This window comes from Pipistrellus kuhlii, unplaced genomic scaffold, assembly GCF_014108245.1.
Source record: "Pipistrellus kuhlii isolate mPipKuh1 unplaced genomic scaffold, mPipKuh1.p scaffold_m20_p_2, whole genome shotgun sequence".
NCBI lineage: Eukaryota > Metazoa > Chordata > Mammalia > Chiroptera > Vespertilionidae > Pipistrellus > Pipistrellus kuhlii.
Genome location: NW_023425515.1, coordinates 29,134,109 through 29,153,001, shown reverse-complemented (window position 1 = coordinate 29,153,001; position 18,893 = coordinate 29,134,109). Strand labels below are relative to the sequence as shown.

The window sequence follows — 18,893 nt, the reverse complement described above, 5'->3', positions numbered from 1 at the left end:
GGTTTCTAACCACTCACCTGCCTGCCTGTCTGATCATCCCCTAAACCCCTCTGCCTGCCTGCCTGGCTGATCACCCCTAATTTGCACTGCATGCCTGATCACCCCTAACTGCTTCCCTGCTGGCCTAATTGCCCCTAATTGCTCTCCCCTGATCACACTGCCTGCCTGCCTGATTGCCCCAACTCCTCTGCCTGCCTGCCTGATTGCCCCTAACCACCTCTGCCTGCCTGCCTGATCACCCTTAACTGCTTTCCCCTGCTGGTCTGATCATCCCTAACCACTCTGCCTGCCTTCCTAATTGCCTCTAACCACCCCTGCCACAGTCCTCAACACCATGGCTTTGTCTGGAAGGACATCCGGAAGACATCTGGTCTATTTGGTCTATTTAGCATATTACCCTTTTATTAGAATAGACATTTTTAAGTTATATATAACAGTTCACTATACTGCTAATACACTGCAACATAGAAATAAAATTTTGTTTCAAAGGCCTATTTTCTTATAAAATGCATATGGATCATGTTATTTTACTGTATGGTAAGAGCATGTTTAGAATTCATCAGAAAATTTAACTGCCAATAAAAACCCATTCTCCCAGCCGAAACTGGTTTGGCTCAGTGGATAGAGCGTTGGCCTGCGGACTGAAGGTCCCGGGTTCGATTCCGGTCAAGGGCATGTACCTGGGTTGAGGGCATATCCCCAGTTGGGGGTGTGCAGGAGGCAGCTGATCGATGATTCTCTCTCATTGATGTTTCTGGCTCTCTGTCCCTCTCCTTTCCTCTCTGTAAAAAAATCAATAAAACATATTTTTTAAAAAATTCTCCCACCACTGTGTTTAAAGTAAAATCTGAAAATTCAGATCAGACGATTCTCCTGCTATTTGTTAGGGTCCTTCCCAACAGAAAATTTTTAACTTGAGGGAAAGGTGATATTTGTAGAAGCAAGAATTAGCCTTTATCTAGAAAATTAACTTTACTGAAGTAATTTTCATGGGATTTTTGAAATGTGAACAGCAATAATTGCTCTTTAGAATATTCCCTCTTTTCAGTCCAAAATTTTTTGAGGAAATTGCTTTTTATCTCTAACCAGTTTTATGCTTAATCAAAACCTTTCATGAAAGATTTCAACAAATGTGACACACCAGAAACTTCTATGTAGGAAAATGAAATGCTTTTCACTATGACTAACTTCCAATGCAAATAAACCCAAATGTCAAAACAATGCAGAAGTTATAAGTACAACCGCAAGCTGAGAAAAAAGATTTACAGTTCCTCGCAGTCCCCGGTGTATTTTATAGCAGCCATGTGAGATTTTATTTCTGGATGAAAGCTGCATTGATAAAGAGGTTTAATTGTCTTTCAGTGTGCCTTATGGTAAAGTTGCTTCATTTACTTCAAGCCTGAATCTCATTACCAGTTCAATTCTCCAGGCTCCTTTCCATCTTAAGGAGGTGCTTAATTAGTGTAACCCTGGCGATGAAGGCAAACACAGCATACGTTCCCTTCCCATCTTCTGACAAATCTAATAAACTACTGATTTTCCATCCTCAAGCAGATTGGGCACCATTCAATCCTGATATTAGCTGTCCATTAACTTGAATCCCTCACTCTGAAGGGCTGTCAATATCACCAAGGCCATCCAACCAACCAACATTTAGTACTTACAAGGGGGCAATTTCTTTGAAAATCATGCCTAAAATTCTGTTCTTTGTTATTTTTTTCTCCAGAGGAGTTTCTGTTCCTATCCTCATTTTTCCTGTTTAGCATTTGAATTAGGCTTTCATTTCCTAACAACTATACTTGGAAAGAGGTGTTTGCTTTTGAAAGGTTGATTGTGTTATCTGCAGACAAGCCATAATTTTACTCAAAATTAATTCTATCCCTTTCCCACATCTGTAATATTTTGAAAATAATCTGACATTATAAATAGTTAGAACTTGTCAAATGCAATAGATCCTTCTAATTTTGGAAAAAAATATATTTATTAATTTTAACTGTAGTTTTAGAGATGATTATCATATTAAAAAATTAAAGGAGAAAACATGAACATCTCACTTCCTCCACCACACAGTCACATAAACTTTCAACAGTTAAACCAAGAGGAAATGGAATGCCTGACTGCAATTATTTTTAAAATTCTATATCAGCATAAGAAGGATCACACTTAGCAATATCTCATTAAAAAAAAATAGCAGTGACAAAGGCCTCTTAAGAAGATAGAATACAGAAGCTTTTACATTCCATTTTAGAAATACTCTTTGTAATATTTTAAAGTTATAGTATATATCCTTTACTAAGATAATCATTGTACAATGATAATATGGTGATCGTGGCCTTTGTCTGGAATGGCATTTCTTTTTACATCTTTCAACATCTTGAAGTTCAAGTGCCACTTTCTCTCTGAGTACTTCCTAATCTCCCCAGTGGAGCAAGTGCAATTTTGTCACTGCTCTCACTGTCTTTTATACACTAGGACACAGAAATATAAGATAGCTTATAGTAAAAGCTGTTTTCTTAACCTTGAGGCCAGGTAATATGTCTACATTCATTCATTCATTCATTGAATCAATCATTCATTCTGTCAATCATTCTAGTTATTTATCCATTAGATAAACACTTATTACAGATCTACAATGTGCTAGGTCTCATGGAAAAATAGATAAAACACACACAAAAAATCTGTCTGTAAGAGGCTAAAGATCCAGTGAAGGAGGTAATATGGAATTACAATACAGTGTCATTAAGTTAAAAACAAAACAAAACACTATTTTATTGACAGCCTGCAATGTACCAGGCTGTAACTATGTGCTTTGCATGCACAATTTAATTTAAAATCACAAACCACCGGAAGTTATATATCATTTGTGCATGAGAAAATTGAGGCAAAAAAAGAAAAGTTAGTAACTGCCTATGTTATTGAACAGGCATAAATTGAGACTGTCTTTAGCAAAACAGAGAAAAATAGTCACTCTACTCAGAAGAAGCATAGAATATTTGTAGGGATTTTAGAAAGCTTCTAGCTGGAGGTGACTTCTGAAGTGCAATTGAGAAATTTCGAAGAAAGAACACACAGTGACATTTTAGATACAAACCATAGCATGCGTAAAGTAGCTTGAGAGAGGATGACCAATTGGGGGAACCACTCTCAGAAGTCATCATGGCTGGAAGTTAGGATGTGTGAGTAAAGAAATTGGATTGTAAATTGGGGTAGCTGAGGCCAGATCATAAGGAACCTTGTAGAGCACATTAAAGAGGTTTGACTTTATTAAAAACTTGGGGCAGCAAAGCCATTGCAGGACTTGAAGCCAGGAGATAAGATTAGACACATCCCTTTGGAAGATGATGCCTGCACTGGGGCAGAGTTTAATAAAAGAATGTTCAATTAAATTAATAAAAACAGTATAGTTCATGGTAAATTATATAGAACAACTGCAGTTAAAACAAACTCATTTAATATAAGAATTTGTTGATTCATGAGAAATGTGAAACTACATCGAAAGCTTCCCAAGTTGTCTAGACTTTGGCATGACAAACAGAAACAATAAGAGCACGAGATTACATTGTGGGTTTTCATTTAAAAAATGAAATAGAAGAATTTACCTCCAATTTTTTTTTCTCAATAAGAAACACAAACCCCCATAATTAATGCAAATCCTGAATAAACTGAATTATATACACCTCCTATAGCTCACAGAAAGGTCCAAGATTCGCCTTGGGTCATAGCACAGTTATAAGACACATATTTAAAGATGATACATCAACCTTGACAGTTGCCTTGAGAAATCCCTGACTCAGCAAAGCACATCAGAAAGGCATCCCATCCTTAGGTGACCATCTAGAAACACTGAAACTTTTGGAACAAAAGTTCATTGCCTGAGAGAATTGCCTCTACTGACATTCTCACAGTTATCTCTCTTTGATATATGTGCTAACAGTGGGTGTTCTTTTCATAAGTGTGCCTATTTTATGCTAGTAAATTCTCTTGAACTTTTTACTTGAGAGATTAATTAAGCCCTCCTTTTTTAATCTCTGTGTCATGTTGCAGCAAATGGTTAAAATGATAACACACATATTACATGTTAAAATAATCACTGACACCTATCACTAAATAAATTTTAATCAATTTCTGTAACTGTTTATCCATATATGGAACTAAATTCTCTCCTTTAATCCCAGAACTCCAGGGGCAGCCTTCAATAAGAATGAGTATGTTGCTACAGATTTAAATGGAATTGGTGCCAAAAGAATCTGTAAGCACATTTTCAGGTCAAACCTGGGCATTTAAAAAAATGCACTACCAAGTAAAATTGACCACTCTCTCTCACACATATATGAAAACCTAGAGATCATTACAAATTAGCATATGTACCAACATGGACTATAGCATCATAGCTTGTTATCCACAGAAGAAAATTGTATTTAACATTTTAAAATACTTTAGATATAAATTATACATAATTTAAAAATGCATACATGTGGATTATCATAGTCACATCTCACTACATATATGATGAAATTTGGGCAGATGTTCATGATCTTCAATTTTTGATAAAGTTAGATAAAGGAAGCTGGTTCCATGGCAGAGCTGGGACTAAAATGTCTGCTTTATAACTCCTACCGTTTTCCCTTGCACTTTTGCCTTTTGATTTATATAGTTGTTTTTAAGGACTGCTTTTGGTCTTAATAGAAATGTCCAGTTTTAATAAAGCTATTTATCTTTAATATGACTATCAGAATTTCATAACAGAGAGCATGACTTAGTTGATATCTTCATTATGTGGCATTTTTATTCTTTTAATGAGATCTTGTTTAATAAGTCTATGATTTCTGATAAATATATGACAGACTTCTATGTAATACATTTTCTAATGGCTTGTGTATCCAAATGACATCATTTACTTGGTTTTTGTTTATAACACTCATTTCCTTTATATTTGGTTCTTTAAACTAGAATTGATTCTATTAGTAGTTTATCAAACTAACTTCTTACCACTCAAAGTGTGATCGACTTGTTGACCAGTAGCCTTTGTTGGGTTTTGTTTGAAATGCAAAGTCAGTAAACTGACTGATCAAAATCAGAATTTTAGCAAGATATGCAGGGAATTGAGATGCACATTCAAAGTCCAAGAAATAGTATGCAATATCCTATTTTGGGTATCATTCCTGAATAACACTGCGAAAGCTGAGACTACCAGATCTCCAACCTTTTTTTTATTTTTATTCTCTTCCACATTTAAAAAAGCATTTGGGGAAGCAGATTCCTCGAATTTGGTGAAAACGTTCTCCAGCATCCCTCTTTTGACCTTCACCGAGTAATCTGCTAAGTAGGTAGTGAGGCAAATGGACATACAGAGATGTTTATCCTACAAAGAAAACTTTTACCATGTACATAATTACTCTGAATTTTCACCTTTTGTTATAAGAAAAAGATTTATACATTTGCCAAAAATGTAAATTACCAGATATGAAATATAATCAAATATACTAAGTGCTTAGGCATAAATGAAAGAAACATGTTTGGGAGTTTAATGAAACTCTCAAGGGAAACTGGCCCAATCCCAGATAATCTCATTAAGAGCTTTACTGCAAGCAGTAACAAATTAGCAACATTATGAAGGCGATTTGTATTTAATGTTCCTTTTGATTTTTCTTGTGATGTGTTTGCTTTGGTCCAACATTTACAGAAAAATGCTTTTATTTTATCAGATGCATGTTAATAGCACCTCAGTGATGCGATGCAGAGAAAGTACTTAGAAGAAAAAGAGAAAAAACAGCTAATCCGAACACATACTTAGATCTGCACTAGTTAAAGGGTGAGCCTTTCACTGGCACCACTGACAATAAATCAACGCCTTATTAAAGGAACTGGTGTGGAGTAATAATGAGCGTGTTTTCTTGTAATTAGAGGTTGTACCATACCTCTGACCACTTGTGGCAGGACTCGATCTCTCTATTAAACTCCAGGAGCCAATTCAGTTACTCTCTCTAACTGTTTTCTTTGTAAACTCAAAGCAGAGACTTTTTTCACTAGACACTGTGTTTTTATTCACAACTGGATACTCTCTAAAACACTATGTAATTGTGCCATATGTTCATATAAATTGAAATAATTATTTATTTGATGATTGACTATTCAAAAAGTTGAGTGAGTGGCTGGCAGAATTGTCTGTTTTAACACTGACTTGATAGAAATGACTCATATATATTATATTAATTCATAAAAATAATTCTTTGCACATCTAGAGCCAAACAATTTTACAGGTTCTGCTTTGGGTTTGAATAATTTCATTTGACAATCTACACTGATCAAATAAATTGAACAACTGCCAAGTTTTAACTGCTGTTTGGTGTGCAGATTATCCAAAGTTATTTACACCCATTCCCTCATCTCCCCTCCCCCCCGAGAAACAAATATGAATGATTTCAAGATGTGATTTGAGTTTTGAGCAGAGCTATGCTTGAAATTTTGAATAGTGACAAAAATGAAATGATTAAGCCTTTGAAATTCCTTGCCATGAATGGAAATATCCCATCTGCTTATTAAGAAAACATTCAGAAAATTGGATAATTATACTCATTTATATGAAGCTACCATCTTTCTACAGTGGCACTCACAGATCCATTGTCTCATTAACCCTCAACTCATTCCCAGAAAAGAGAAATGGAAGGCCTTCAAAAAGTAGTCATTGGTAGCTAAAACCACAAGTCAGTGGTTAAAAACATCACATACAGGCACACACTCATTTGTTTGTTTGTTTTTATTTACTTAACTCACTCCAGGATGTTTCTTCCAGAAAGATGTTGCTTTGTCTTCAGAGGTCACTTATGAAAGTCTCAGAAAGTTTCTAAATAGCACTATCTTTGTTTCTCACAATTCAATGACATTAAAAAAATTTTGAACAAGTATTTTTGATTAAGAAGAACAATATTGAGAGTGTGTACTAAAATATTTCATAAGTTTTCTAAAAAATTATCAATTCTAACAAAAATTTAAATAATGTAAAAGAATGTTTTCCACTGCTATAAGTTTATTCCCCCCAAAAAAATCACAAAATATTACTAGAAACCATATCTTCATCAAATGTTCATCCTTAATTATCTAAGTATTTATTGGGGGTTTCCACATCTAAAACTTATCCATTTTACTTTGGTAAAATTTTCAAAAAACTGAATATTTGGGTATTTACAAAGTACTTTAATATAGCTAAATACATTGGTTACCTTGAGAAAAATAGCATTCGTTCCCTGGTATGATCGAATCTTTTCTGGTCTTCTAATTCCAGACTATTCTGATTTAAGGTCCTTGTGAATGTACTAAACTCTGTCACAACACCTGTGATATTCATTTTGCCTCTCATGTTGAGAAGCACAGAGATAAGTATATTCACCATTCAAACTCCTGGAAATGGAATTCTAATGCCAAATACTGAGAAATCACTTGATCTTTACTGTTGATGGTCTCCTGGGAAAATTTATGAGAATAAAGTCACAATGAACCTCATTTTTTTTGCAAATTCATTTACCAAATTTCCCTCAAAGCCTTTCTGAATTCAATAACTCTTGTGAGAACATTTATTCACTTTCTGACTTGTTCCTGCAAAAATAAGGTAAGAAATACAACTTCATACAGGTAATAAATGCTCTATTAAATATTTATATGATTATATTTAACTGTGTTTTAGAAAATTTTACACTATTAAAAGATTTTATTTGTCCTTGATTAAATCAACCAAGTGTGTGGAGGACTTTTGAGGGCCACATTGGGAAATGCAGGAAAGGCCAAGTGTGGGGCTTCTGATTCTTTCCCATAAATCTTTAAATCACAGTACATTTTTTATCTATTTTTATGCATTCAGTGTCATTAAAATGATCTTATGAGAAAATATTCTATTGCTAAAAATGCTTGAAAATTTACTCCTTTTATGAAGTGCTTACAATCCTATATAATAAAAGCCTAATATACAAATTGCCTTCTTGACCAGGAGTTTGAATGCTTGCTATAACATGCACTGGCCACCAGGGGGCAGGATGGAACATAGTGGGAGTTGGACTGGCAGTGGGCGACAATGCAGGCGCTACGGCCCCAATGGGCCTCAACAAGAGAGGGACTACAGCAGGATGGTGGAGCAGATGAGCATGAGGTACCAGGCAAAGGCAGGTGCAAGTAGGGCCAATAGCCCCACTAACTGTCCCACAGACTGTGACCAGCACCGGTGGCGGGAGTCAGGGCCACCACCTGGCTCCAGGCACTGAGAGAGCTGGGCAGGAGTCTGATGACTCAGACAGAGGGGGAACAAATGGGTTTGGGGGCCTAAGTGCTGCCAGGGGCCCAGAGGTCAGCCCTTCCATGCCAGATGCTCACACTTTGATCACTAGCCAGACCTAAGGACTGAACCTGTTCATGGATTTTGTGCACTGGGCCTCTGGTAGTATCTATAAAATGTTATGCATATAATATATATGTACATTATATTGCACATAAAGTGACTCCTTTATTACATTGATACTGTCAGGTGTAGCATATGTGATCGCGATTGTTAGTACCTTTCCAGAAAGGTAATCTATAAGATGTGTAAGGACCTTCCTTAATTTGATTGTCCTTGGCTACTCATTTGTTAATAAAATTAGATTTCCCTTCTTGAACTAAATCCAGCTCCATACCCAGGTAATTTATTTTTGACAAAGCACTTATATAACTTTTAAAATTTCTTAAGAAGGTTTGATGTCTATTTTTCAGACCCAGTCAAGTGACCCTTATATATTATCTTAGTCATGGTGACTATATAAAAAACAAAAACACAAAACATGCCAAGAGTGCTGAGAAAGGAAAAGGCTTGTCTACTTATAAATCCCCCCACACACACCACAAAGGGCCCAAAGAAGGTGCCCAGACCATTTGTTATGATGGCTTCATGCCTGATTCACTATTTTTGCCCCTTTCTGGGCAGAGAGGAAGGTAGGTATTACAAGCAAATCTTCTCTGATCAATGTGAGCACTCTGCCTCTTTTCATTCTGAAATACCTACTAGTTTTCCAAAGGAGGGACCACTGTTCACCATGTCCAAAAGCTGCTGATATGCAAAAAGTTTCAATCTTTGTAACTGGCTCACTGTGTTTTCCTCTTCTAGCAGAAAATATATGCTCAACTCTTTGTATGTATGTATGTATGTATGTATGTATGTATGTATGTATGTATTGTGTGCTACCAAGGAATGCTGAGCAGAAAGGCATTTTATTATTCCTAGAAATACAAGAGAGAATAATTATCAAGATTTAATAGGGTATATCAAAGGAATCCTAATGAATAAATAATAGATGCTATTGTTTATATTGTAGGGCACACTACTTGAAAGATGGGGAAGAATGATGCTTTGGAAGCTTTATAGGGATAATGCTTGCATGATTACCAAATTAGAGAGCTAAGTTATGAAGAAAGGGATTTGAAGATAATTTGAAAAGCATCTTTACAAATATGTCATTATTATTACAAATTATAAGTTGGTTGTACAAAGATATACACGCTACTGAATCTTAAATCCATAAGGACTAAGCAGGAATTGACCATGTGTACATGTAACTAGGATGACTAAGAGAATCCCTGCCCTTAAGATTTTTATAATTTTTTAGGAGATAGAAGCATATAAGTAAGAATGGAGAAACTGGAGACATGGCAACTAGTCAGGAGTAAATACAGATTTTCAGATAAGAGATAAATGAGCACAAAATAATAATGAATAAAGAGTCTTTTAGATGAGGAAATCTATTTGGATACATAGAGTGAAAAAAATGAAGTACCTAAATATAATATATATGGTCCCCAAGTTTACTCTTAGACCGGGAAGTGGATAGAACCATTACAAGAGCTAGGATATATATAATGATGAACAGGCTTCAAAGGGAGTACAAGAATAAGAAAAATAATAATGAGTTGAGCTTAAGGCACATTGCACTGAAATGTTAGCAGAGAGAGTCATAAAGTAATATTCAGCAACAACTAAAACCATCCAATCCAATCTTTTAAGATGGTGTCTCTAGACAAATTCTACTTTCACAAAGACATTTAAATTCTATTTTCTCTATTCCTTCTATTAATTTATTAATTTAGTCATTAGCTATTCATTGAGTGCCTTCCATGTTTTAGTCATGGAGATTCATGGAGAGGAATGAAACAGGCATAGTAACTGTCCTGGAGTTCACAGTAAACTGGAGGAGGCAAACAACAAATAAGTTGAGGAACAGATATTTAATTATACAATGAGACCAGTACTGCAAATGAAAGTAAAGGTAAATTAGATGGGATGTATTTTTTATTCAGTAGTCAAAGACACCTTCTTGAATAAGGTGGCATCTAACCTGAGACCCAAAAGATAAGAAGGAATTGGACATATGAAGATTTTTTTTAGGTAAAATGAACATAGTGTATATAGTATATAGATCCTGAAGCTCATGAGAACTTATCAATTTTAGAAATTTGAGAGCAATATAATGTGAGATAAAATTGGTGGACATGTTAAGTTTAGCAATGACAGAGACCTCTAAAATGGAGAGAGAAGCTAAGTAGGCATCAGATAAAAAGAATGGTTTTGTCCAGTGACCAGAAAGAGGTTTGTTTACTAAGAACAAAGGACTCCTTTGAAAGATAAATATTTTTTTCTGATTTCCATGTAACTGACATAACTCCTTTTATTTAGAAGCATCTCAGTGAAATAAAGCAGATCAGAAGTTCACTGAAGAACATGCAGGAGTAATTCTTCATCAAAGTAGATCTGAGGATGAGCTATGAGACAAGAACATGAAGTCCACGTGAGTTTTTGCAGTGCTTGAAAAGAGGTGTTTAAAACACTATCTAACAAGGAATGCACATTTTTTAAGAAGGACTATTTCAAATGCAAATGCAAACTTATATTTGCTATTTATAATACAAACCATAACTGGAAATAGCACTTTTTGAAGTGATATTATTGATTAATATTGCATAACTTTACAATTTACAAAGAGCTCTTTGCTTCTTATAAGAATTTAGAGTGATAGATATTATTATTATTATTATTAATTTTAATGTATCACAGAAACTGAAATGTAGAGAGAAGAAAAATTTTAGAACATTGCACTAGAAAATGGGTAAAGCCCAATAACCCTAAAATTCCACATTTATTCAATTAATCTAATATATTCATAATGAAAGTTTCAAATAGAATTTCTCAGAGATTTATTATGGATTAATAGAAACTGTAACCTTTGAAGGTGAGTCCAACCAAGATGAAAACCAATGAACATTTAACTTAACAAATCTTAATAATAAGTATAAATAATGGTATAAATAATGGTATAAATAATAAGCCTCATTTTGCACATGGGGAAACTAAGGTGAAGTGATATGAAAGGACTTGACCTACAATCTATATAAGCTTTGATTGAGCCTTATAGCTACAGGTTCTCATAAAAAAAAATTCTACATTTTATGGAAAACAAAAGGTAGAAATAATATATATTTTTAAAATATGTTTGTTTGTTTGTTTGTTTGAGAGAAAGAAGGGATAGGGTAAGATAGAAACACTGGTCAGCTGCTGCCTCCTGCATAAGGGCTGCTGCTCCTGCAGGTTGCCAACTGGGGATTGAGCTGCAACAAGACCAGTGTCCTTACCAGGAATTAGACCAGTGACCTCTTGGGCATGTGATGATGCTCAAACAACTGAGCCACACGAACAGGCTAGAAATGATCTTTGTATTCATGTTTTCACCGTATGCTATTTGAGGATATAATTTATAAATTCCTTATTAGTATTCCAATGGTGCATCAATGAAATAAAAGTAATAAAACAGTTTAAGAAAATATATAAAATCACCTTGTTACCTAGTTTTGAATTGGGGGCCCTAATTCTTTGAATCTAGTATATACAAAAAACTAGGGTATCGATTTTTTATGTTTTTGTTAATGTTCAGATTTGTACATTCATATAGTAATAAGGAAAATTTTCTTACTTAATTTCAATAGAAAACAGATTTTGGTTATTTAAATTCCAAAACCAAAATACTAAATTTATTATATTTTCCTCCTTAGATATGTGAGAATTTAGAAAAGAAAGTCCATTAGAAAGAAAGGTCATGTATGAAAAACTTTAGAATGGGTATTTGTTGAGGGTAAGAAAAAGCAGAGGCTCAATCATTATATTTATAATAGATAAGTGGATATTTACTAAATTTTTCTGACATTGGGCTAAACATATTGCCTACCTATTGAAGGTATACCAACTAGTAGAAAAAAAAACTATACTTGAGAAATATATTTTATTTTATTATACATTTAATTTTATTAAATTAAACATATAATAATACATTTATTATAATAAAATATATGATCTGAAAAATATATTAGTATTTATAATTAAAATTATATATGTATATATTATATATATTAAATTATAAGATCAAACTTGGGAAAGAGGCAATTACAGTCAAATCCACACCTTAAATAAATGTTTCCCATGGTTTCATTTATATAAAACAGGCTAATGTGCAGCATTAACCTATTGCTCTGCATTAGCATTATTGATGAGCTTGTGTGTAACTATTAATCACTTTGCTTCAGAGAGACAAACTACTGTTTTAATTTGTTTTCTTAACTCTACTGAGATCTCCCTTTATTTCCTTCCTCAAACCAATATCTCATGCATTAGCTGGGTATGTACTGCAGCTGCTTAGCTCGAAGCTGTACCTCTAAAATACCATCACCTTCTAACTGGCTGTGTGGGATCATACTTATTAAAGAAAGCAGTATTCTTAAAACATGTATCTTTATTGCTTGTACTTATTTAGCCATAACTGGATCCTTGTATCTGGTTAAATTTACCTCAGATAGATATCTCAGTTCTTCTTTTCCCTCTCTCCTGAGAAATTATTTGCTGAAAATAAGGCTCCATGCTGGCACAGTGCCTTCCTGGTTAATGCATACAAATGGGAGATTGCAATCCTTTACACTCACTAGATGCTAGGTAAGGTTAAAGCTTCATTTTCATAAGAAAACTAAGTTTTATAAAGCCACCCCAGAGTTTGATATATTTTTTTTGCACTCCCTGCTGTAAGGTATGGCCTGTGGGACTGACTAGTTCAGGAGAATAACAGTTAGCTATGGAGCTGCTCCCTTCTAGAATCCTGGTACAGGTCCAGTTTGTTCAGATAATGACTAGACAATTTAAAGAAGTGATGGATTAAAGATTGGCGAAGGGAGACAGAGGACATATTTGATGTTAGAATCCATGGGTCACATTTGAATTGGCAAATGTCCATAACTTTTGAACAATTATAAAGCTGAATATTGATATTCTTAGTCTTTATGGACACTGTAATTGGACTAATTGTATATTTACATAAAATGACCAGCATTGTGCTTATGTGGCAATCGACCTGGGTTCCAGAGAACCACTTTCCACTCTAAAGTGAAAGAAAGAGAGAGAGAGAGAGAGAAAGAGAGAGAGAGAGAGAGAGAGAGAGAGAGAGAGAGAGAGAGAGAATGATTTATGTAACTGTTTTGGTTTGTTTCCAGATTTGAAACACAGGATCCTGTCATTTGAATCACTTTCATTTAGTTTCTCTAAATTACTAAATGTCAACTATATATTTTTACTGATTTCAGAGAGGAAGGAACAGGAAGAGAGAGATGGAAATATCAATGATGGGAAAGAATCATTGATCGGCTGCCTACTGCATACCCCACACTGGGAATTGAGCTCTAACTGGGGCATGTGTCCTGACCAGGAATCAAATGGTGACCTCCTGGTTCATAGGTCAACACTCAACCACTGAGCCGCCCTGGCTGAGCTAAACGGCAACTTATTTTGAGAAGAGGTTTAAATAGGAAATAAACACAGCAATTAGAGTACATATGTATAAATAAAATCTTTTAATAAACCCAAATCCTCATTTTACCTTCCAGAAAAGATTCATCTTATAATTGCTGAAAATACAACAAATCTCATATGTTGTACCATGGTACTTGTCCTCTGTATTATGTGTGTGTGAAATTATTGTCTCCCTCTTTATCATACTTGTATGTTTTCCTTGAATCCTCTGCTCCCTTTGTTTTTTTCCATGTATGTTTCCCATCTCATGATTTCTCTTTTCATTTGCCAATCCACTACTGTCTTATGAACTCGAACGAGTCACCCATTTTTGGTCTTATCTTAGAACAGCTCCACTTTATAATACATTTCATGTGGCTATTGAGGAATGCTTTGCAAAAATATATTAATTTCGTTACTCTCCCCATATTTATATTTAATGTACTTATAACTATAATCTAGATATAGTTGTCTGTCCACTATATGTTGAGAGATTTAAAAGGTCAGAGGTACTCAGTCAGAGGTGTATTTTTCAACTAAGTTACTTCAGGACTGCCTCAGTACAGTATTCTTAGAATAGTTTCAATTAATTTGTGTGCTCTTCAATTTGGCACTTGGCCGTATTTGAGGAGGCTTATAAGAGTAGTGTTATTATCAAAGTCTAGATGGCAGAAAGAGGAAGAAGAATTACTGGTTGGTAATTAATACATTAGAAAGTGGCTTTTAAACAGGCATAAATTTAACTGGAATTAGGTAAACTTCATAAGGTTTTATGATATTTTAACTGCAAAAGAAAAATTCCCCCAAACAAAATGAATGCATTACATTTAGAAAACCAAATTTTAGCACTGTCATAGATATGTATTTTAGTTCCTAAGTAAAAAAAAAAAAAAAAAAAAAAAAATGACTCATCGAGCTATGTCAAAGAATGATATTTATGGATTAAAAATTATAATAATCGTAGCAATAATCTTAGTTCTAAAGAAGAAAGCACTTGAAAAATAACATAATAATTTTGTATCTGTATCAAGCATGATCTCTGGCTAGACCCTATACCATACTAACTAAAGAAAATACTTCTGCAGCATGCAACATTTGAAGACAAACTAATCACTAATTAGTTTGGTTTTTTTTGTTGTTGTTGTTGAAGTAATTGAAAAGTATTTGCTATCATCAGATATAGTTTGGCATAAATAACCTAACGAATTTTTTTTTTAATTACAGGGGAAATAACATTTCACAATTGTTGAATAAACAGAGAGATCACATGAAGTAATGGTGATCAAAATACAGAGTTATAACAACAAAGAGATTTTTTAAAAGGTTTCACTAGAGATGACCAGCATCAAAGCCCTTGACTCTAGCATTTACCAGAATGATTAGAGATCACCGCAAATTTCATCTGGGCTTCCCAAGTCCAGGTTAATTTCCTTCAAGTACCAGGTCATCGAAGATCCATCACTGCTCTGGGCAGGTCAGAGTTGTCTGGGAAGGAAAAATCCTACCACATAGCTTCAGCACTGTACTTCCTCGGGCTACACCAACTTATGGTCTAGCAATGTATCCATGTTATTTACAATTGTGACAAACCGGAAGGGTGACAAATCTTCTTAAAGGCTACACATTAATACACTCAAGTGATTAAGAATCCCCTGGATGGGTCAGAATAGGGCCTAAGATTGACATTTCTAACCATCTCTTCAAGATGTCTATGCTGCTAGTCTATTATAATACCACACTTTGAAAAGAGTTAAAGATCTCTGGGCTTTCTAAGATACTGTTAGGATAGTCTGGGGGGGGGGAAATCCTCCTTTTCTTAAATATCACTGTGGGTCCTGTCCACATATCACCAGTCCTCTGCTGATCTGGTTACAGAGAATTCCTTTTACAATAGTTTGGTTCTGACCAACTACCACACTCTGGTCTGAGCCCTCTTTCCCTCTGATACATCTTTGTGAGTCTGTTTAGAGCATTAAACAATTCCCTCCTTACCTCATTCTCTATATTCTTTCTATTTAAAATTCTAACAGAAAATAATTTGCATTATGTATAGAGAACATGTTGATTGTGACACAGAAACCACATGATTACACATAGGAAGGCATGTTCCTTATAGCAGGTAGGTTCATTTCTCTCTACTGGTACAGCTCTGTTGTCTGTATTGTATGCATGAAATCTTTGTTCTTTGCTCCTTACTTTAGGAATTCATGCACTGAGTAGATATCTATGTTCTGAGAAAAATTGTGGCAGATCCTTAATGAAGAGGAAATCTTTATTTATTAAACTGCTTTTGGGCTGATAGAGTTAATGTCTTAAAGAAAAATAATGACAAATCTAGATATAATGAATCTACCACCACAAAAAAAACCTGGTTCCTCTAAATATTATCTTGAAAGAAAAAATAAAAAAGGTCAGTGTATACTGTCTCTAGGGCAAATATTGCAAAGCAAGTTTTGCCTTCTGAATGCGTTTGTGAATTTGCTGTAGAAGTTCCGGAAGCCTATCAGTGAGAGAATTACATCTTGAGCTTAATTGGATTAAGTGGGTCTGCTGCACACTGCGCATAAATACTGCATAACTCTGTTGAATGATTTATTGGTGGCCTCACCCTTTATAATAAGAATAAAAGTGCTGCTGAAAGATTTTTAGATTAATATATATTAATTACTTTAAAAAAAAAATAGAGGTCGCTTTTACCCTGAGGACGCATAAACACAAAGGGTAAGAAATATTTTCAGGTACTTGGGAAAAATTATGTGCTTATAAAAACTATGAATTCCTTTAAGCTTTCAAAAGTCTGAATGTAAATTTTCTTTATATCCCCTCTTATTTTTTTAACAAGGCTGCTATTGTTTGTACACTTGGGACTATAGCCACTCAAACCTGAGGCAGAAAGCACAATTTCATGATATTCTGTTCAAGTACTAGCAAAAAGAAAAAAACAAACAAACAACAAAAAACAACCCCAAAACTCAGTAATAAAGAGCAGGCTAGAGGAAGAACCACATATTGAGAATGGCTAGATAAGTTTCCAGGGAAAATATTTTAAGAAAATGGTACCCAAGACAGGTTATATGTTTATTTATGGGACAGACTTCTACATCTTCCATTATACTCTGAAGCAAATAAATGATGATCATGCTCCAGTCCCTGGAACTATATGCATTTAAATTAAAAATATAGAAAGCACAGCATACGCTGAGGTGGGATCTATCGACTGTGTCAGTAATAGCAGCATTTTCATTTTTCCTTTTGTAATAGAAGTCATTGTGTGTGTTCAGGATGGATTCCTGGTCTTTATTAATCTCAGCAGTGAGAGCATTGGGGATTTTAAAAGCTATTGATTTTAAAAAAGAGATCGCAGTCTATCCTATTCTATGGTATTCTTAACTTCTATCTCAAACCTGTCATAAAATGGGTAATCGGTACCGAGGGTCCAGCACTTGGTGCTCCCTTTTAGATACCTGCTCTAATGTGTCTTGAAAGATTTGCATCCTTTTTAATTTTGAGGCATAAAAAGTAATCTTGTTCTGATCAATTTTTCTTTGTTCTTTTCTTCCACCCCCTTTCTTTTTGCAATTTGACCAGCAAGGCCCTCCACTGTGACAACTAGGTTGCAGAATGGGCACATTTATTAATGTGTCTTTCATTTGCCTGTAACTCCAGGCCTCCTACGTAATCTATTTCCTCCTAGTCACCTTTGTACTTTCACTTGCCTCTGAATCTTACTGCTGTCTTTCCTGAAGTATCTGAACCTTTGTTGGCCCCCAAAATGAGTTACTTTTCTTCAAGTGAACCATTAACTTATGTTATTGATGTCAATAGAAATGAAACTTGAAATATAATGGATTCTTTTTCTCGTTACTCAATATTATTTTATTTAACATCCTGACATATAGGGAAAAACACAAAATTGAATGAACGCTAACTAGACAGCATGCAGTAAAACCTATTAAAACTTTGCTTGTAATCATAATGATTTAAATGCCTCTGCCCCCCACACTGCAGGAATACAAAGTAAAAGATGACAATAAGGAATCTTTCCTGAGATGGAAAACCCATTTGTTCCCTTTCTCTAAGTAGTTTGGGATGAAGAGAATTAAATACAATTCTCACTCAAGTGTTGAAATGAGGAAAGAATGGGGCAACAGATCCTTATACTCAATCATGAAGAGATTTCTAAGAACATGGGCCAATATGACACCCTAAAATTAATTTTATAGTGGCCATCAGAGCTGTGGCATAGAACTTCGTATTCCATTTAAGGCCAGGATGTACAGTCATGAAAAATCCCAGAGAATGAGTGTATGCAAGGGTCTGAAACTCCCATTTGGGTTTGGAGTTTGAGAGTGGGAGAACAGGATCATCTTTGGTAGTTATAGCACTTAACACTTGGCAACTGTATACGTGGTTTTTTGATTTGTTTGTTCTTTTAAGCTGTCTTTGTGATTCAAGAAAATTAAGGCATTTTATACCTTTAGCACTTAAATATCCATTGGCAGCTTTGTAATTTTACATTTAACTATATAAGAAAGGTTGAGCAGCTTGTTCTTACTATGCTAGATATAAAACAAAGTGGCTATAAGGCAGTAGTGCTGCAAACAAACTCCTACTCGCTTGTTTAAAAACAATAAGATAATAGCATCCTTCAGAAAATGTTCACATCATACCCCTGATTAATTACATTTGGATGCTAACAGATTTTGAATCTTGTCTTTGGGAATGTATAACTAAAAAAATTTTAAAAATCAACATTACAACATACAAACTTAATTTCAAAGAGATTCTGCTATAACCTTTTTATTTATGAAAAGAAAAAATGAAATTCTAAATATGTATTATTTAAGGTTGGATTTTTCAAATATTTATTTCAAATAAAATAATACTTTAAATATTTTATGAAGTGTTGAGATTGTTTTGGGAGATTAAGAATTAGCCGGGACCGGTTTGGCTCAATGGATAGAGCGTCGGCTTGGGGACTGAGAGTCCCGGGTTCGATTCCGGTCAAGGGCATGTACCTTGGTTGCGGGCACATCCCCAGTAGGGGGTGTGCAAG

The 18,893-nt window shown here is 34.6% G+C and overlaps 1 protein-coding gene across 5 annotated transcripts in view; it reads right to left on the bottom strand.

Annotated features, from left to right (window-relative positions):
• NLGN1 (neuroligin 1) overlaps positions 1-18,893 on the bottom strand; it is an 804,575-nt gene that overhangs the window by 166,509 nt on the left and 619,173 nt on the right. The window lies entirely within an intron of this gene.